This window comes from Athene cunicularia, assembly GCF_003259725.1.
Source record: "Athene cunicularia isolate RWA chromosome 2 unlocalized genomic scaffold, athCun1 chr2_part1, whole genome shotgun sequence".
Taxonomy (NCBI): domain Eukaryota; kingdom Metazoa; phylum Chordata; class Aves; order Strigiformes; family Strigidae; genus Athene; species Athene cunicularia.
In genome coordinates this window covers 151,416,075-151,436,925 of record NW_020799095.1, presented here as the reverse complement: position 1 = coordinate 151,436,925, position 20,851 = coordinate 151,416,075, and the positions used below count along the sequence as shown (strand labels likewise).

General features: G+C 44.3%; 1 protein-coding gene across 4 annotated transcripts in view; it reads left to right on the top strand.

The window, feature by feature from the left end:
- Window positions 1–4,729: 4,729 nt before the first annotated feature.
- TSNARE1 (t-SNARE domain containing 1) overlaps window positions 4,730–20,851 on the top strand; it is a 505,053-nt gene continuing 488,931 nt past the window's right edge. For 3 of the 4 annotated variants that reach the window (XM_026843156.1, XM_026843161.1, XM_026843155.1), the window contains exons 1-2: window positions 4,730–4,833; window positions 16,708–16,801. The gene's annotated coding sequence lies outside the window, so the exon portion shown is untranslated. The remainder of the gene's footprint in view (window positions 4,834–16,707; window positions 16,802–20,851) is intronic. The other variant, XM_026843158.1, reaches the window with a different exon arrangement.

Genomic DNA, 20,851 nt, shown 5'->3' with positions numbered 1-20,851 from the left:
TGTGTGTGTGTGTGTGTGTGTGTGTGTGTGTGTGTGTGTGTGTAATGTGGGGACAGGTCTGAGCTGTCACAGGGTGTGGGTGTGAGTGTGTGTGTGTAATGTGGGGACAGGCCTGAGCTGTCACAGGGTGTGAGTGTGAGTGTGTGTGTGTATGTGTGTAATATGGGGAGAGGCCTGAGCTGGCACAGGGGTGTGTGTGTGTGTGTCTGTCTGTCTGTGTGTGTAACGTGGAGACAGGCCTGAGCTGGCACAGGGTGTGTGTGTGTGTGTGTGTGTGTGTCTGTGTGTGTGTAATGTGGGGAGAGGCCTGAGCTGGAACAGGGTGTGTGTGTGTGTGTGTGTCTGTCTGTCTGTGTAACGTGGGGACAGGCCTGGCCTTGCACAAGGAGCTCGGTGTGTGCGTGTGTCTGTGTCTGTGTAACGTGGGGATAGGCCTGAGCTGGCACAGGGGGTGTGTGTCTGTGTGGGGGTGTGTGTATAATGTGGGGACAGGCGTGGCCTTGCACAAGGAGGTGTGTGTGTGTGCAACATGGGGACGGGGCTGGCCTTGCACAAGGGGCTCTGTGTGTGTGTGTGTGTGTGTGTGTGTATTGTGTAGCTTGGGGACAGGCCTGAGCTGGCACAGGGTGTGTCTGTGCCACATGGGGACAGGGCTGGTCTGGCACGGGGGGCATGTGTAACATGGGCTTTGCACGAGGAGTTTTGTGTGTGTGTGTGTGTGTGTAGCTTGGGGACAGGGCTGGCCTTGCACAGGGTGTGTGTGTTCAGCCTTGGGGACAGGCCTGAGCTGGCACAAGGTATGTGTGTGTAACGTGGGGGGCACAGAGCTGGCCTTGCACGAGGAGTTGTGTGTGTGTAGCTTGGGGACAAGGGTGGCCTTGCATAAGGAGTTGTGTGTTGTGCAACATGGGGACATGGCTGAGCTGGCACGGGGGTGTGTGTGTGCAACACGGGGACAGGGCTGGCCTTGCACAGGGTGTGTGGGCAGTTTGGGGACAGGGCTGGCCTTGCACACAGATGTGCATGAAACGGGCATAAGGGTGGCCTTGCACAGGGTGTGTGTGCAACACGGGGACAGGGCTGGCCTGGCACAGGGGTGTGTGAGTGCAGTTTGGGGACAAGGGTGGCCTTACATGGCGGGTCTGTGTGTTACCTAAGGACACAGTTGTACGCAGACATTTGGGTTTGCCACCCGGGAGCAGGGCTGGCCCGACACAGAGTTGTGCGCGTGTGAACTAGGGACTGTGGCTGCCCTTGCACGGCGTTTGCACGTGTGCATTTGCACAGCGTAGAGACTGGCTGCCCTTGCACGGGGCTGCGTGCGGACGAGCAGTGGGGGGACAGGGGTTGGCCTTGCCCGGGGCTGCGAGCAAAGAGGGACACACGTGCTGGGTGTGCTGTGCCCTTCCAAGGACCACGCTTGTGTCCCACGTGGCCGGTGACTGGGTGGAGGTGGGAGGTCCTTGCGCCCACTTTGCCACCCGCAGCCACGGCCACGCTGTCCCGTGGTCACTTAATACAACGAAGCATTGATGCGTTGACCTCCAGTGTGATGGCAGTGTCAGGAAGTGCTCTGTGACCCGTGTGGTAGTTAGATAATGGGTTTTGGCTCAGTTTTAACCTCACGTAGAGTGTAGCGGTATTTATTTATTTCTTTTTTTTCCTTTCAGGCTAATTCAGGAAGCTTTAGCCATAAATGAGTCAGTGAGATGGACTTTCAAGTGCAAGGAGAGGAAATAAAACTACTCTTAAATGTATAAAGCGCCGCTTTCTGCCGTAGTCCTTGGCTGGCTGCAGAAACTTTGTGGTTTTTTGTTGTTGTTGCTTTTGTACTACAAAGTGTTTGTGGTTTGAAGCTTTTAATAAAAGCTCGCCCTGACTGCGTGATACAATTAACCTGCACCATCTAGCACTGGAGTGGACTTTGCTGGGGAAATCTTGCGTTTCCACTGAACTGCTCGGTGTCTTTGTGTTGCCTATCAAAAACCACAGGGTTTGGAAACCTAAAAGCACGCTTTCATTCTTCTACCATCACACTGAATACGCCTTGAAAAACCTCTGCTTGTTTGCATTTGAAGTATTCTGTGACATTTGCAGCTCGAAATGTGTCCTTATGTCTGGGAGCGCCGCACAAACAAGCGGTCGTCTGTTTGCAAACCCAGGGATAACACGTGGGGTGGCCTGAAGTGTTGCTCTTCGTGATACATCCTGCTAAATCCGAAGTGTTTACTAGCTGTGTGGTGCATGGACTGGGACTGGGAAGGCTGGGCAAAAACTATGAGTTTTGGTTTTTTTTTTTTTTCCCCTCCTTTTTGTCTTCATCCAGTAGCAATAGCAATAAGGTTCATGTTTTATGCAGCATTTACGCCTTTTTCTTGGCTGGTAGTTCCCTTTGCGACAGGGCTGTGAGTACACAGTGCCCCATCCTGCCTTGTTGGGCTCACCTTCATCCAGGAGTCGATGCAGATGGGTCTGGTCTTTAAATCACCGATGGTCTGGCCCCTCGGTGCCGTTCTGCTCCACCAGCTTATCCCACTTCGATGTCCTTTTCCATCTCATCTCACCCCCAGGTGGGTCTCTGGGCTTTTTCTGGGGTGATAATGATGTGGCTGATCCCCTCACTCCAGCCATCAGCTGAGCAACAAATAACCTGTTGCTCTCTCCAGAACCTCCCACCCTTTTGGTTTGCTGGTGTATATTAATGCAATTAAAAAAAAAAAGGCCACAACCACTGCTGGTGTGGCTTTGGCAGACATGGGAGAGGCTGAGCAGTGGAACCACGTGTCCTGCTGCAGTTCTGGCTCCTCGGTTAGATCTCCATCTCTGGTATCTCCTCCCATTGTGTCTAAAATGAAACTGAGCTTTCGGATACGATTTCTCCCTCCTAGAGGGATGTGGGCAATTGCTCGGTTCAGAGGAGTGTTGCAGTGTAACGCTGTGCTGCCGCAGTTTTCCTGGCATCCAGGGTTGCCTCTTCTGCAACAACTGCAAGTTATTTAGCTGAGGTTGGCTACAGAGACTGGTAGAACAGAGATTTTGATATGAAAAGTCTTTTATTCCCATCCTCTCTTGTTCAAGAAACCTTATTCCTTTTCTCACAACTCTCCTGATTATTATTATTTTTTTTTAATTTTATAAATTGTTTTGTCTAAATTATTTTAAACCTCTTGCTATTTGCTTCTTGCTGTGCGTTTCTGGTGTGACCAAGTCTCCCAGCCAGCAAGACACCTGCTCTAGGACTGGAGATTCTTTACTGAGGCTGGAGGAGAAATAATACTTCTGTGTCTTGAAAAACTTGCACATTGATATTAGAGCACTTAAAATCTAATTTAAAAAAAAGAACCAACCACAACAGTAGGCAAGCTGAAAATGAATGAGTCTGTGCTTCCCCTTTCTTATAAATATATATCAAATGGTATTTTGAATTGCTGGTTCTTCTGGGAATTCAGGGATATTTAAATAGCAAGTGTGAAAGGGTAAATAATATCAAGATAAAAATAATACTTTCAATTCCCTGCCTGTGCCATAAACACATTCTGCTAGATGAAAATGGAAAGAACCTTTTAAAAAAATCTAATTTACTTTTCTCATCTTTGTCATCTTCCTTCCTACACTTCAGTTAGTTTGGGCACCAGGGCGGGTAGGTGGCTCTCACTTGGCTTTTTCTGGACCTTCTGAGGTTGCTGGTGCTGCAGGGGACCGTGGAAATCCGTGACACCCGAGGGCTTTGTGTGTGCAGGAGGAGCCTCTGCCTGTATTTTCTGTAGGGTTGGAGCCATCAGCATCAGTGCAGAGGCTGCTTGTGCCAGCAAGGACTTGTGCGTCCAGGTCTGATCCCCATGAGACCGGGTGGATGGATGGATGGATGGATGGATGGATGGATGGATGCATGGATGCATGGATGGATGGATGGATGTCCTTCCACTCAGGACATGGTTGGTGGGATCTTCTTGACCATAAGAACATGATCCATTTGGCCTAAATTTCATCCAGATATTTAAGCATGAGTTTAACTCGCAAAATGAAGCATTGGAGCGTGCCTACGTGCTGGCACCGGCAGGGGAAATACTGCAAAACTTGTCTTCCAGCAGCATCACCAACCCTTCAAACTGCTTTTTTTTTTTTTTTTCTTTTAGAGCATACTTTTTGACGCATGCAAATACAAAATCTGGCCACAAACTTGTGTTGGCATTGCCAGCCGTAGTGTTAAATGTTGCAAGGATGAAGGGAAGCTCATGCCCATCACTTGATGTTGAGTGCCCAGGAAGCTACATAGAAAATTCACACTGTCACCCTCCTGCGAAGGAGCGTGTGTCCTTTGGCTGTCAGGAGGTTATCGGCGGTTTTTAATAATACACTGTGTTTCTAAAGGAATATAGTCAAGATAAGAATCCTACCTTTTTTTTTTTTTTTTTTTTTTTAGTAAATTTACTTTTTTTTTTAAAAAAAAAAAAAAGCAAATGCTCATGTTGGGTTACGCTGCGATTTCTTTGCTATCTCTGTAATCTTTTCCCTAAATAAAACCAGAAAATAACTGCAAAATGGTTTATGCTCTTCATTGTGTAGCATTTATTTTATTCTTGTTCTACTCTCACCACCGCTGCAAAGCCACATGTTCTAATACGTGAGGTTTTTGAGGTTACTGGGCACTTTTTGTCCTCCTTCCCTTGCTGCTGCATACGTTTATTGTGATTGTAGTCTTGAATAACTTGGCCGTGTATTTTTATTTTTTTTTTTTCCCCCCTTATAGGACTCCTTCATCGTCTGGTGGATGGAGTAAAGGAATGCAGGAGACAGCCGTGCTCTAGGATTTTATTCCAACCCTGTTGTGCTGTAGGTTGCCACAGTCCTTCTTTCTGTCAAATAAAAACATTTTCTTCTTCGGTGAGGGACTTTTTTTTTTTTTTTTTTTATAGTTTATAGTGATTCTTCTTGTGATCTTTCTGCGTGGAGGAGGGAGGTGCCTTCTTTCATTTTTCTGCATGCAAAACCAGGCAGATTTGGAGGTGTTATGACCCGAATTTTTGGATTAGCCCATTTCTTTGCCGTGTGAGGTGCCAGAGTGTCAAATATGGTATGAGGGAACTCCCAAACTTGCTATTAATGGCAGCTTTGTAAAAAATCTCATATGAGCACATAGCTTAGGAGCTCTGTGGTGGAGGCATATACAGCCATGAACACTGTTTTTCTTATTTTTTTTCTGTTTTCCCCCTGATATTCCTTTATTTATTTACCAGCTTGTGATGCTTCATGACTGTGACCACAGTCTGCATGCAGTAGTGCTCAAGCTGAAGCTCGCCTGCTCCAATTTTGGGGTGTCTTGAGGGGAAAAAAAAATCCTCCTGGGCTGTTTGGGAAAGACTTGGATGGTGTCTCACTGGGTTTGTGAGCTGTGCAATGGTGACTTTGAGTCTAGGCAAAACTATCTGAAGGGAAGTCTAGGCTGTGCCTTGAAAAGACAGAGTTTTTCATGCAAAACCCACTGTTTTGTTTTGTTTTGTTTTTTTCATTGAAATTTCCCCCTCGGATTTAGTTCTTAGTTCTATAACCAGTATTGAAAATTTTTAACGTGAACAGTTTGTCTGGAAATCATTAGTGGCTAAAAGGAAGGGCTTTTTATCAGAGGGTGCAGTGGTTGCAACTAACTGCAGACAATTGCAGTTGTGTTTGAGCTGAATTATTAGCAAATGGTTTGCAGCATCCCACGTCCCAGCCTGGAAATGTTCATTATGCTCCGAGTTCTTCTGATTTTGGAGAGGGGAGGAAAATATGCTGCCATGCATCTGTTTGGTGATGGGGAAGGTCGATGATGCTGCAGGAACTGTGCTGACTCGCCGGATAACACCTTGTTTTAATATAAACGATGTGACAGATTTTCTTCATTTACATTTTATTGTGCTTCATCTGCCTGGACACGGGAGCTGCAGATGGTGATCCCTCGAGTTTGTGTAATTTTGCCATCGCTTCTGTCGAAGCATCTCTTCTCCAACTTTTTTTTTTTTTTTTTTTTTTGAAAGAGGATAATGCAGGTTATTTGCTTACAATGCTGGTTGTGCACAGGCACCATTCAACGCCCTGACGGTGACTGGCAGTCCCTCTTTGTCCCTTCTGTTTGCCATGGGATTTCTATTAAAGAGAAATCAAACTTTTTTTTAATGGTAATTGCTGCAATAACTTCCAGTTAACTTCAATAAACTGCATTTTCTGTTCCCAGCTAAGAAAAAAGAATCAAAATATCATGTGGCCGTAGGAGAGTAGGTGCTATATATTAAGGTGGAGATCCATCTATATAGTTTTTTTACTGCATCGTTCTGTTGGGAGCTGCGGATCTTGAGCTTTTCCTTCTTACAAAATGAAGCAAGAGCTAAACCTTAATACAGGTTTTGATTTTTTTTTCTTTTTTCCTCACAAAACAATAGATTTACGATCCCTTGTGACACTATTAGCTTTCTCGACTCTCATGAGAACCTCCTAATTTCTAAAATACCTAGTTTATACAAGTTTAAACATATTGTGAAATAGCTTGAGATGTGATTTCTCTTTCCCAAATGTTTTGATGTCTTCTGTCATCTGCTTGATGTATCCCCAGCCACTCTCTTCCCTCAGTGCCTCTTGCTGCTGGAGAGACCTTAATGTCTTGTCCCATCAAATATTCTGCTACAAGTAGCAGCCAAGAGTGGGTACTCCGTTGAAAAGTATGTGAAATTAAATTTATATACATATATATGTTATTAAATAACCATTTTTAAAATGTAGTGCATAAGATATATATAAAATTCACATATATATAATGATAGCGCATGTGGGTTTGTTTGGTTTTATGTTTTTTTGTGTTTTTTTTTTTTTCTTTCGTTCTAAAGAATTGAAAATTTCTGTCTTTTTTCTGCGGAAGCTGCTGTGGAGCTGTGGGATCAGTGCAGGCAGAATCAGGCCACGGGAATAAGTATAGCTGTGATCAGAGAAGCGTCCTCAGCCTGCTCATGCTCGCCCTCCTCTTGCGTGCCATCTCGTACCATTTGTAAAGCTCTCCAGATTTGTAGTGATGGGGAAAACTCAAGTCATTTTACTAAGATTACTTTTACTAATGGTAAAAAAAAAAAAAAAATTAAATAGTGATGCATAAAGTTGTGTTGAGGCCACTGCGTGTTAGTGGCTGGATTTCTCAGTGTTGAGGACCTTCAGCTTCCGTTAACTGCAAGTGGGTGAAGATGGAAGTAGGTGGCAAAATGCAGGTGTCGAAGCCCCAGAGATGCTGTCCCAAGCTTATTGACACTTCTCTTTTAGAGAACAGCCGTGTGTTTTCAAAACCCTTCTTAAGTATTGATTGTGCACCGCAGGGGAGTTTCGGAGGTATGGGTTGTTTTTTTCTAAAAATATCATGGGTTGCTATCTTAGCCTAGCTCAGAAACTGGTCCGTTGGGGATACGTCTTAGCAAAGTGGTGTAAACAGTGCTGCGATATTACAGTGAAACAGGATGCTGCGACTGACTCACCTTTCAGTCTGAAAAAGCAGATTGACAGGCTCACTACAGATATTTTCCTGATTATCATCTTCAGAGCTTCAGGCAGATTGGTTTCTTCTCTGTTGCCCCAAACATAGGGCAATGGAAAAAATTTGATTTCTGGTTTGCTTGCCTTTTTTTTTTTTTTTTTTTTTTTCCCCCTTCCCTCAGGGAATACCTGCAGTTTAACTGTAAATATCCTCTTCTTTGTGCATGGAAACCAAGGTCTGCTTATTTCCCTTTTTCTTTTTTTCTTCTTTGCACATTATTCAGATGTACCTTTGTGTCCTTTTATATATAGAGATGTCTCATGGGCTCTCAGGTCTACAGGCTTGCTCCCCTCTTTGTCCAGTTCCTTTCCTAACACATTGTGTTTGGCGTCCTTTTAAAAATTAATTAGAATTTACTGTAATCCCATCCTTGGAAAAACAGGGCTGTGGGTCCTAGTCCTGTTTGTGAGGCATATGAATGTGGAATATAAAGAGAGTGTGCAGAGAAAGCAGTCTGGAGGTCCTCTTGTCTTTGGGACACTTGCCTCCTGCCTCCCTGCACCTCTGGTATTCCTTCCTTCCTTTGGTAAGACCAGAAAGAGCTTTCACGTTCTCCTTGGGGGTTTCTTTGTGGGCTTGGGATCCTGCTGGCTTCTTCAGCCCCATTGGGGTGCAATAGCCTCTTGCAGGGAGGGTTCAGCTTTTGCTGCTTTTTGTCTGCTGGCAGAAAAAGAGAGTGAGACTGTAAAGCTTTTCTCTTTACGAGCAAATTACTTTCCAAAATCTGTGGTTCTTCCTGGGTAGGAGCAAGCAGTAGTCTTCAAGGTAAGGTAATGAGTGGTCTTCACTAGTCTTTCACATGCTGATGGAGCCCCTTGTCTGCCTCCCTCTACAACAGCTTTGATGGAGGAAGACTTATGGAGCTGATATCCTTCTTGCTTCTCTCCCATAGCCCAGAGAAGCAGGTAGTTGTCATGGTCAGTTAAAGGCTGCGTGGGCATCACCTCGATGGATGTCATCTCAAAGCCTAGCAGTGCCGTGATAAAACCCTTGTAGTTAACACAGCAACGTTTTCTGGTGGTTCATCATGCTCCGTTTCTATTACTTGCCTTCCTGGGCAGACTGAGGCTGACTATTTTGCCTGTCTGGCTGCAAACCACTTTGCAAAGTTGCTTTCCGAAGCAGATGAGGGTGACCTTGCACTTGCTGATTTGGTAGCTGAGCTCCGATGCTGGCTCTCCTGCGTTGCATCTCGTAAATAACTGGTTTTCAGTTTCATCTCCCGGACCTGTTTACACCTTGCCAAAAATAATTACAACCTCCGAGACTATGATTTGCTGGGTGAGGGGGAGGAGAGCACAGAAAAACCTGCAATCCACATTTTTTTTTTTTTTTTTTCATGCGCTTTCATCAATGCGACACTGCCAATGGGACTGGGATCTCCCTTCTGGAGCATGAATCAGGCTGCGTTCGCCCGGGATCGTTCCTATTCTGTACATGAGGTTTCTTTTCTTTCCTCTGTTCAGCATCATCTTAAATTCATGTCCCGGGTGATGCCTCCCTCGCCTGCTTTATTACCTCTTAATGTGTTTTCCCGAGTATGTTTGGCGCTCGGATAAACCTCTCCTGCTTTGCTTGACTGCAAAACTGGCTCTTTCCGCGGTCTTCCTCTTCCAGCTGCTGTGTGCATCCTTCCTCTATCCATGCAGAGGTACTTTTCTGCTTCTTAGCACGTTTTCTGAGCGCTTTGGAGCCTGTGCATCCTCCTTGAAAGGCGGATGGCTGCCATCGCTCCCGGTTTTGCAGCCGAGACGCCGTTAGCTGTGGTCATGTGCAGAGCCGGTGGGGAAGGCAAGAGTATTTTTAGTGTGCACTTCTGTGCGCCGCTCGGGGGGCCGCCCACAGTTGAGTATTAAAATAATAGCGGGGACATTGGGTAAGCTCTGCAGCAAAATGGTGATATGCAAATTGCCATCTTAAGAGCAAACCTCAAGGCGATTTTTGGCAATGCATGCAAGGCTCCGAAGCCGTGTGTTTTGAATAAAGATTACAGCAAGGGATTTCGCCCAGAAGGCACGCTTGTCTCATTTATTCTGAAGCTTCGCAGAGCTGGTAATTCAGTGTTGGAAGCCAACGGGGTGAAATGTACGCACCTTTAAAAAGTTATTAGATTAGCATTGGGAAAACAAAATGTAATGTCACCTCTGTAACTTGAATTTCCAGGGTTGCAGAAGCAATATATCCAGTTGCATTTCATTTGTAAGTAATTCCTGGGCATGGTGCAGGGAAGAGGTGGTTCTGATGGCTGCAGAGTTGGTTTGGGAGGTTTGGAGGCATTAGCTGGTAATCGGTGACCTTGTGCCTGCTGACTCAGCGCTGCTTTGACTTTTATCTTCAAGTCAGTGATAGGCGGCTTGGCTGTTTGAAACCTTGCAATAAGAAATTGGGAAAAATACAAATTGCTTTTTTTGTGTGCGTTTTATTTCCTGGTTGCCAAATTCATAGTAGCACTACTGGGAAGGAAACAGCAATAAATTAGGAGAACCAAAGCAGTGGTTTCGTAGTCACAGAGAATCACAGAATCGTCTAGGTCGGAAAAGACCTTGAAGATCATCCAGTCCAACTGATAACCCAGCACTGACAGTTCCCAACTCCCCCAGATCCCTCAGCGCTGGCTCAGCCCGACTCTTCAACCCCTCCAGGGATCCCGGGGACTCCCCCCTGCCCTGGGCAGCCCATTCCAAAGCCCAACAACTCCTTCTGCAAAGAAATCCTGCCTAATATCCAGTCTAAACCTTCCCTGGAGCAATTTGAGGCCATTATCCTCTAGTCCTTGCTTTGCAACCTTCCAAGCCGATCCTGTGTCCATCAGTAGAAGTCAGAGGTACCATTTCTCCCTTCCACCCCCAAGCTCACCTGTATTTAATAGCTTCAGCTGGGCAGCTATATGGGTTTTCAGGTAAGTAAAGTAGTTATCCTGCTTCAGTAAGGACAAGGAGCGCAAAGGGAGACCAAGAGAAGCAGTTATATGCCGTGGGACCACTGACCATCAGTTGCCCTATTTAATATTTGAGGACTGAAAAGCAGGTGGAAATTTTAACCTCTTGGCAGTACCTTCTGCTTTGGCCTATCTTTTCTTACACACTCTTGTCTAATGTTCCTGTTTTATCCTTGATCCTACTTTTGAACCTTATTTGACATATTTGACTTGTGGTGTCATTAAACGATGCGTTTAAGGTGTCCTTGATGACTATCAAGAGCTCAGGTCCTTTCTCTCCTCTCACACACATCCCCCATAACTAGGTTATAACCACAGTTACCGAGCGGTTCCTGTGTGCTGGTGATGGCTTTAATTCAGTAGATGTTTCCTGACCAAATGTTTTTTGTCTGTGGACCATTACAGCGTCCGGAGCCATTGGGTAGGAAGGCTGGAGGACTGCGTCTGCAAGGCTTTTATCTCTTGCATATGATTTCTCAGGGACTTGAGACCTCTGGGACCTCTGAGCTGAGGTGCATCAAATCATCATGGGCCATGGTTAGACTCGAGTGAAGCCGGTGTGCCCAACACAACGACGGGAGAACGTGCCCTGGAGCTTTTTAGAACATGCCCTGACGTTAGCTTTTCAGAAGTCTTGGTTGACTTCTTAAGAAGCCAGTTGAAACTTTTGGCTGAAATTGAGAAATCTGTGCCCAAATCTGCCAAGTTATGCGTAATTATTTTTTTAGCTACTGGTAATAAAATATAACTTAGTGTGCGAGTGCTGCTGTGCTTGTTTAGGGTATAGTTGCTGAATGGATAAATTTCCTACAAGTTTAGTTTAATTACTTGCAAACTGAGAGTTTTAAGAGACAAAGTTTGGTGGGCTTGCCTCCGTGAGGTGACCAGATGGGAAGTGGATTTGAGTCATTCCATTTATTCCAGTTCTTGAGGAGCAAGTACTATGGTTCCTCGAGAAATATTAATTTTATGTGTTTTCATTATTCTTATGTTGTGAAGCCTGGGAATTGTTGGGGAAAAGAAAAGCTTGTACTGCAATAAATATGTTTCTCTAGGTCTGGAAACTGTCAGTCAGTGAAGCAACTTCTTGTGATCTTTGAGTTTTGTTGAGAGTGTTTGTCTTTTTGTGTTTAGCGGGTTTTTTTTAGCTCTTTGAGATTGGCACAAATCTGTACCTTTTAGAGTCTGGAGAGGGATGATCTTAAATGGAAATAAAAGTAGTCGGTAGCTAATTTTTCTGTCTTTCAATGTAGCATGGAAGAACCAGGTGGCTGAGACTTTGTAGGAACATGTTCTACTGACTTTGGTACAAGTTTATGTTGATCAGCTCTTAGTTCACATGTGTCCTTTTACTTTAATTATACGTTCCAACACCATAAGACTTTTAAATATCAAATTTTGAGAGTGTTCTCTGCCAAAACTGCATGGTTTAAGTGCAGATCCTGTTGGCAGGCATCTCGGGAGCTGTTGACTTCCCTCCTTCATAACCCTGTCCTCTCTTGCCTAGTTTTTCCCTCCCTAAAAGTCAAACAGCATTTGATAAAATAGCGGAGTCTTTTAAAACATTAAAAGAAAGTGCATGGAAATGCAGAAAGTGGTGCTCTCGTGAGTGCGTAGCCCTGTGAAGATTCAGTGTCCTGCTTGCATCTCGACAGTGCTGAGCGAGGGAAAGAAAAACCTCTTACTAGCTTGGTTCAGGCACATTTTGAATCTTCTTTCTGACTGTCCTTTGCTCCATCCTTCACCTCTGTGGCATTGAACACAAGCCGTGGGTTACGTCTGTCAGAGCCCTTCTTGTGCTGCCTTGTGCCTCACTGAGGTGTTGACTCTTCCCTCCAAGGTCATGCATCTCTGTTCCTGGCTTTGAAATGCTCCAAGTCACTGTAGCTCTGTTCTTCTTCCATCTTGAGGACATCAACCATGAGCATTTGTAGAGATGCTCTTCATTTTCCCCCCAAACGTTGTGTTTTTTTAATGGTATATCTTCAGGGAGCCTCACAGCCTACTGTCATGTCGGCGTTTCTGTCTCTCCAGAATGTCTCTACCTTTCCTGACGTTTCCCATCCAATCTATGTTCAACTCTTTCTGCATTCAGTCTCCTATTTTAAGGTCTTTAATGCAGGAATCGTCTCCTTACTCTGTATTTATACAGCATTTAAAGTGATGCAGATGTGATTCCAAAGCGATGCCGTTGATAATACTTTTCAGTTTGTTGTGGTAGTTGGCCATATTGGGAATGCTGTCCTTTTATTTTTATATATATATATATATATATATATATATATATATATATGTATATATATATATGTGCATGCATATATATAAAAAAATATATATAAACATACATTGTCCAGGGACAAAAGTGAAGACATTGTAGCTTGTTAACATTTGCTAACCTCACAAATAATAAAAACTAATATATTTTTTTTCAATCCCTACCTTGGTGCCTTCGGTAGTTATGATATCAGCTGCTTTGTGCGGGGAAACTGAAATAGTGAACTCTGATCTTGCCGGGTAAGAAACATTTTTGTAAAGCTGTGCATTTAGACTAATTCTGTCTGCCATACAATGTACCGAGGATTTGTGATCCTCAGCAGGCATTTGACAGATCTTAACTAGTTATGCTATGTCTTGTCAATCAAAATTAAACGCCTACTTCGCTCCTTCCTACTTTCTCTCTCTTCCAGCTTTTTTATTTAGGTTGGTCATTAAAATTGCTTATAACCATAGAAACGAGGAAAACCCACCCCTTGCTTTCCAGATCTTTAGCGTGATATTCCTGTACTGACGACATGTGAGTTCTATACATGATGGCTTAAAAACAAAAAAAAACCAACAAAAAACCTGCAGGTAGGCAGAGTTGTCATTAATTCCTCCGTATAATGGAGTTGTTCCGATGGATGCCAACCAAAGTTCATGGCCCTTTTTCATTCCTGCACAGTGTCCAGCAAAAGGAGAAACCCTGCTGTGAAGACACCTGACAAGATAGAGTTGGAGAAGAAAACACAGATCTGTGGGATGGGGAGGGTGGGAGGATGAGATAAGGAGAAGATGGGTTGACAAGAAGTTGCCTGCGTGACGTAGTGCATGTGGATAATTTCAGTATTGGTTTTCATCCTCGAAGAGCTGCCTGCACCATTGGGTGCTCTGAGAGATGGTCGTAGTATTGAGACTTCTGTGAAACTCGGCCACCATATTGCTACGCCTAAGGACCTGAATCCCCACTTACCAGGGATGGGATGTGCCACGACTTAGCTCGTTCTGAAAAATGATTACTGATTTTTTTCTTGTAGAGGCAATTTGAAAACACTTGACCCAAAGCTACATGAAGGTGATAGAAACTCTTACCTTAGGAGCCATGAGAATCCTGTCATAGGCGTTGTTGGGCATTGGAATGGGCTGCCCAGGGCAGGGGGGGAGTCCCCGGGATCCCTGGAGGGGTTGAAGAGTCGGGCTGAGCCAGCGCTGAGGGATCTGGGGGAGTTGGGAACGGTCAATGCTGGGTTAACGGTTGGACTGGAGGAGCTTCAAGGTCCTTCCCAACCTACATGATTCTGTGACATTTCAGTGCTGGACCCTGTGTGCTGGACAAATAATGCTGTTTTCACTTGGAGCAGGATTGCTCCCTGTGAGATAGCTAGAGGGAAGATTTTTGCTTTTTTTCTCCTACCTTAAGTTGCACTAAATAACACTTTTTTTTTTTTTTTAATACAAATGGGAAGTGTAATTGATCCGATGAAAACAGCTGCAGCTGCCAGCATTTTCCTCTGTAACTTGCTCAGTTTTGCTCTTTTTATGAATTATGGGAACTTTTTAGTCCGTGGAAAGTGAGACAGGTAGTCAAGGAGTGAGCAGATTGGGTATGTGATGTCAGAGCTGGTGAGGATCCTCTGCTGCTTGCACTTTGCTGGGACTTCTGAATGCCCTGAGGTGTGGCATGCGTCGGAGAAGGGGGAACTGCAGTCCTGGCAGTTGAGCAGGTTAGTGCTTGTTTGAGCCATACACCAAGCAGTTACCTCTGCTTTTACGTTTTTCTTGTAAATTAAAAAAAAAACAAAACAAAACACCAAAAAAGCCAAAAAACCCCACTCCCAAGACTGCTGTGTGTTGATACATAGACTTTCTGTTCAGTTGCCAATGCGTTGTGAACCAGTAGACAGCGGGTACTTCACGTCGATGCCTCCTTAGATGTGTTGCAGGAGGAATAGGATTCGTACAAGGAATCCTACATCTGTGCTGACAATGCACACGCTTCGTGCGATTACCAAGAGGGAAGGCTGCCTCCTTGGGAAACCACAGCGTATCTCGATGTTTGCAAGGTTACGAGGATGGGGATGTGCGTTGTTCCTGAGGTAGTCGGATGTGGGAGTTTCATCGCTCTCTCTACGGGAAGACTTGTCTCTCGGGAGGATAAATTTTGACCTTTGGCCAGAGAAATAAATGAGGAAAAAGTGTTGCGTGATCTAGCGTATGACAAAGGTTTGCTGAGCAACATCTTAAAATTTAAAGGTCTTATTTACCTTGTCTTTGAAAGCCAGCACCGGCTACTGTATTTAACTTAAAGGCTCTTAAAGATTTATTTTTTTTTTCATGTGTTGGAGTTTCTGCTGTTGGCTTTTGAGGGTGTTGAAATAAGACTGTGTTCATCAAAGAAGAGGAAAGGGTAATTGTGTGGTTTTAAGGGTATGAAAACTCAGGGCAGGAGCTCCTTCAGCATCCTTTGCTGCTCTCTCCAGCCCCAGTATCCTCCCACGTGATTTGATTTTTGGCACCATCCTGTCACGAGGAGGGATAACAAAGCTTTGATGATCAGTCTGGAAGGCTGAGTCCTGCGTGATGATGCTCCTCCTGCTTAAAACAAACCAAACAGCCAACATTTTTCAGTATTTAAATTAAAACACTTTCTTTGGGGAATAATTCTTGTACAAAGGGTATAATGCTTCTACATCCTTAGCTTTACATGGTGTAAAGTGCTTCTACCTGAGTTGCCTAAGCCATTCTTCTTCTTGTTTTCTATATTTTTTTTTTTTAATTAAAACATAATAAACAGCATTAATATCATGTTAAATTCCTTCTAAAGCATTAGTTTCCAAATTTGGTACCAAAAAAAAAAAAAAAGATCAGTTGTTTAAGTCTGTGTGTGGGAAATGGGTTTATTGCGTGGTTAACTAGAGTCTCCGGAGTTATCTGAGCTATCAGATCTTTATGGATGCTGTTCTAAAACATGCACTTGTATATCTATTTAGATATGTTGTCTCTGCTCAAGCGTGTGGACATACACTCTTCTATGAATAATCTTCCCAAAAGTAAAAATGTATTTTTTCCTCTGTGTATTTTTAGTTAAAAAACAATTATAAAGATACGTACATTGAATGGTTTGGGTTGGAAGGGACCTTAAAGATCATCTAGTCCAACCCCCCTGCCCCGGGCAGGGCCACCTTCCACTAGCCCAGGTTGCCCAAAGCCCCGTCCAACCTGGCCTTGAACCCTTCCAGGGAGGGGGCAGCCACAGCTTCTCTGGGCAGCCTGTGCCAGGGCCTCACCCCCCTCATGTTAAAGAACCATAACAATTGTTCAGTCTCCTGCTAACTTTTATGTGTTATACATGCATGAGTCCTCTGTGCAGCTTCGTGTTATACCATACTTTGCTCTTTTGTGCGGAGAACTCTTCCAGTGGTGGGTTCTCTTGGTTGCCCCAGCTGTGTGATTCTACCTCAGCAGTCCCTTTAGTTGTATGGGCTCTCTTTTTTGTAGGAAATGTAGGAAAAATACTGACAGATCCTGCTTGACTAGGTGAGATTGAATATACGATATGAGATCACTAAGCAGGGGGCAATGACCATTACGTGAAATCACAAATTTCAGAAAATGAAAATGGCTTGCTGTATTTCACTGGGCATCCGTTAATGTTGTCACCTTGAAATTAAAGGGAAGGAGTGTGTTGTGTTGTTTTTTTTTTTTTTTGTTATGTGTGTGTTACGTTGTCAAGAGATATTGTGTAGGCCAAAAGCAAAGCTTGCCTAATATATATATTTTTCTTCAACAAATTCACAGGGTGTGAAAACTCCCCAAAGTCAGCCGAATCTAAAGATACGGTTAAAACCTCAGTCTTGGGAATGCCTGCGCTTCAGACTGGGGGAAACAGAGCAGAGAAAAACCTGTGTGAACTTTTCACTTCTGATTTTAATTTTTTTTTTTTTCCCTTTTCCCTGAACAGAGACAATACTGCTGAGACGGGCTTTGGGTCCATTGGGCTGTTGCTGCCTAGTGCGGAACAAGAGGTTCCACAACAAAAGGGAATAAAATTTTGGGTGAGAGATTTTTTTGCTGTTTTTTTTTATTTTATTTTATTTTTTTATTTGATAATCCTTCCTGTTTCAGGTTCGTTCTTTTGTTTTGCTATTCTTTTTTCCATATCCCTTCAACTCATGGAGGTGATGCTACATTTTGTAGACTCAGCCTCTGGAGTGGGTGTGCAGGAACCTTGCAGGCTCATCGCTTGCAGATATTCACCTCTGGACAGTATCTTCTGTTCTAGTGGTAGTTCCCTTGTTTTAACCGGTTAATACTGGGTCATCTCCATCCAAATTTTTCCCCTGACAGCTGATCTTGCCTGATTTGGCTGGTCATTAAGCTCTGGGATGGCCCACACTCATGGTGCGTTGACTTTGAGTTGGGATTTCTAGCCAAAGCGAGTGTTACTGGGTGCTCTCTCTCCTAGGAACAGATGGTCAGTGAGTTTCATTTTTCGAGGTGTAACAAACTATTTGTAAAAAACTATAAATATTTTATTTAGCAGAAATAGTTTTCTTAAACTACATCTGTTTTTCCCACCTGGAATAAGCATTAATGGTAATTTGTATCCTGTCTAGAAGAGTTGTTCCATGTACTCCATCTTAATAGTGGGAATTAAGTCTTTCCTTGGGTATTTTTGGTTTGGTGTCTGTTCCTCCTTCATATAATACTTTAGAAAGTATTCTAGAATTAGAAAAAATGAAGGGTTTTATATCTTTATCTGAATGAATTGGTTATCTTGCAGTTAATTCTTATTCAAGAAATCACGATCTTTGCAACAAATCCTTAAAAAGCATTTTATTTCTCTACTTTTCGTTTTCCATCGCATGGGGAGCATTGGCATGTACCAGCCCCGTTTTGTATACAAAGCTAAACAGATTTGTAATGTTCAGTAAATAGGCTGCAAAAAGCAGGCCCGCTAACATCCTGAGTAATCACCAACAACAGAGTAAATACAAGGTTAATGGGATTAACGGGAAAGAGGAACACAAGTGTTTGAGTGCACCTCCCCGTGGCCCCGTAGCTGGTGGCAGCCCCGTCCCTGTTGACGAGCCAGCGTGGCTATAGATGCAGTAATGATTTTGCTGCTGTTCCCCATACGATGCTTAATGAGTTCCTACTGTTGGCGTTTTTCTTTAGATACTGTGTAATATTATTAAATCCCACTCGTCACAAGATGATTTGAGCTTTTAAATTATTTTTTTTTTAAATAAACCTTTATTTGCAATTTTTCCCCTTTTTGTTTCTAGTTCTGGGGCTCAGTGGTAAGATGACAGATTAGTTTGTGTCTCCTGAAGTCTTCTCCCAGGCATCTGGTACCCTCCTAGATGTCACCTCAAGGCCACCAGAAGAATTGGCCTAGGTTGGGGTTTTTTTTGTTGTTTTTTTTTTTCTTGGAAACATGCTGCCATCAGAATATTGTACTCAGTGAGAGTTTGAGATTTAACCCTTATTTTCTTATCCCAAGCTCCATCTTGACTTGATTTCCTTTGTCTTTCACTCTTCTCCTTCCAAGTGCTCTACATCACATGCTCTCCATTAAGTCTTGCAGGAAAACAAAGACTCATTTCCAAGCAAAAACATGACTCTTTTTTTGGTTGTTGTTGTTTCTACTGTAGTATCTCTCAAGCCCTCTTTGTTCCAGGTTAATGGGTTTTCTGGACATGGTGCTCTCTGTCCATCATCCTCTAGCATCTTCTGGCAGTCATCAATGTTTTCTCAGTATCACTACCTCCGAATTGTTTATTTGAGTTTTCTCCACCCAAAATTGCATATGCGTGGTTGACTCAAAGCTCTAGGCACCGACTCCCCTTACTGGTCAGTTGACAAACTGCAACCTATTTTTTTTTTTCTATTTTAAATGAAAATGCCTTACCGAGAAACCTATTTTGTTTATTCAAGATAAATCTTGTACTTATGACCCTAGCTTTTATTTTTATGGTGGTTCTGATTAAACCAATAACCTTCAACTTCAACAATTTAGGTAGAGTATGGGCACTGAATAGTGCCTAAATTAGTTATTCGCCTCTTAGTTTTTGTTTGTATTTGTTGCAGTTTTTTGTTGTTTTTTGTTGGTTTTGCTGGTTTTATTTTAGTATTGCAATTTCTTTTCCTCCTGTTTCAGTTGAGTAAGACAGTGATTTTTCTCTCGTATCAGGTCTTTTGCATTTGGGTGTGAGGATGACTTGTTAAGGGATCAGGAGCACAAGTAGTGTTGACCTCTATCCTTCCAGTTGCAGGGAATGATGAGGGGAAAAAACAGGAAGACCCAGCAGATCAACAGCTGGCTCTGAGCGTGGTGTTACCAGCAGAATTTTGGGTTTTTTGGTCATGGGTTGGTCTAACACAACTCCAGGCCTGCTGTCAACAGATGAGGTACACCTGTCTCGAAGCGGGAAAAAGATCTTTGCACAGGTATTGACAGGGCTCGTGGACAGAGCTTTAAATTAGATTTGAAGGGGGAGAGGCAAAAAAAACAGAATCACTAGAGATAAGCCTGGGGTGGCATGCCAATGTTTAAGGGACAGTGTGCTAATGGGGTTCTTCAGTCTCAGAGGAGGGAGGGGATGAAGATCCACTTGGTGGTGAAGATGCAAGGGTTATCGATGTGTTAGAAACCACGGGCCTGACAGTGGTCACAGAGGAATTAGGGCTTCTCCCACCAGAAAGGTGGCGGGTTCAATAGCCCAACTGAAGCATACACCAGTGCATTCAGCATGGGCAACAAGCAAGAGGAGCTGGAAGCCATCGTGCAGCCAGAAAACTATGATAAAGTTGCCATCACAGCTCCATGATGGGATGACTCACACAACTGGAATGCTGTGATGGATGGCTATAAACTCCTCAGAAGGGGTAGGAAAGGAAGAAGAGCCAGTGGGGTAGCCCTGTATGTTAGGGAGTGTTTTGAATGTCTAGAGCTTGATGATAGTGATGGTAGGGTTGAGTGTTTGTGGGTAAGAATCAGGGGGAAGTCCAACAAGGCTGATATCATGGTGGGAGTCTGTTATAGACCACCCAGCCAGGGTAAAGAACCAGGTGAAATATTCTATAAGCAGCTGGGAGAAGTCTCACACTTGGTAGTCCTTGTTCTCATGGGGGACTTCAAATGTCTGCTAACCGGGGAGGTCCCAGTTGACTGGAGGTTGCCAAGTGTGACACCCATCTAAAAGAAGGGCTGGAAGGAGGATCTGGGGAACTACAGGTCTGTCAGCCTGACCTCGGTGCTGGGGAAGGTGATGGAGCAGCTCATCCTGAGCGCCGTCACACGGCACATACAGGACAGCCAGGGGATCAGGCCCAGTCAGCGTGGGCTTGTGAAAGGCAGGTCCTGCTTGACTTAACATGATCTATGACAAGGTGACCAGCTTAGTGGATTAGAGAAAGGCTGTGGATGTTGTTTACCTGGACTTTAGTAAGGCTTTGACACCGTTTCCCACAGCATTCTCCTGGAGAAAGTGGCTGCTCGCGGCTTGGACAGGAGTACTCTTCACTGGGTAAAAAACTCTCTCGATGGCCGGGCCCAAAGAGTGGTGGTGAATGGAGTTAAATCCAGTTGGCAGCCGGTCACAAGTGGTGTTCTCCAGGGCTCAGTATTGGGGCCAGTTCTAATCAATATCTTTATCAATGATCTGGACAAGGGGATCGAGGGCACCCTCAGTCAGTTTGCAGATGACACCAAGTTCATCAGAAGTGTTGATATGCTTTAGGATAGGGAGGCTCTGCAGAGGGATCTGGACAGGCTGGAGCCATGGGCCAAGGCCAATTGTATGAGGTTCTACAAGGGTCGGTGCCAGGTCCTGCACTTGGGTCACAACAACCCCCTGCAATGATACAGGCTTGGGAAGAGTGCCTGGAAAGGTGCCTGGAGGAAAAGGAGCTGGGGGTGTTGTTTGACAACCAGCTGAATATGAGCCAGCAGTGTGCCCAGGGGGCCAAGAAGGCCAATGGCATCCTGGCTTGTGTCAGAAAGTGCGTGGCCAGCAGGGACAGGGAAGGGATCTGACCCCTGTACTCGGCACTGGTGAGGCCGCCCCTCGATTCCTGTGTTCAGTTTTGGGCCCCTCACT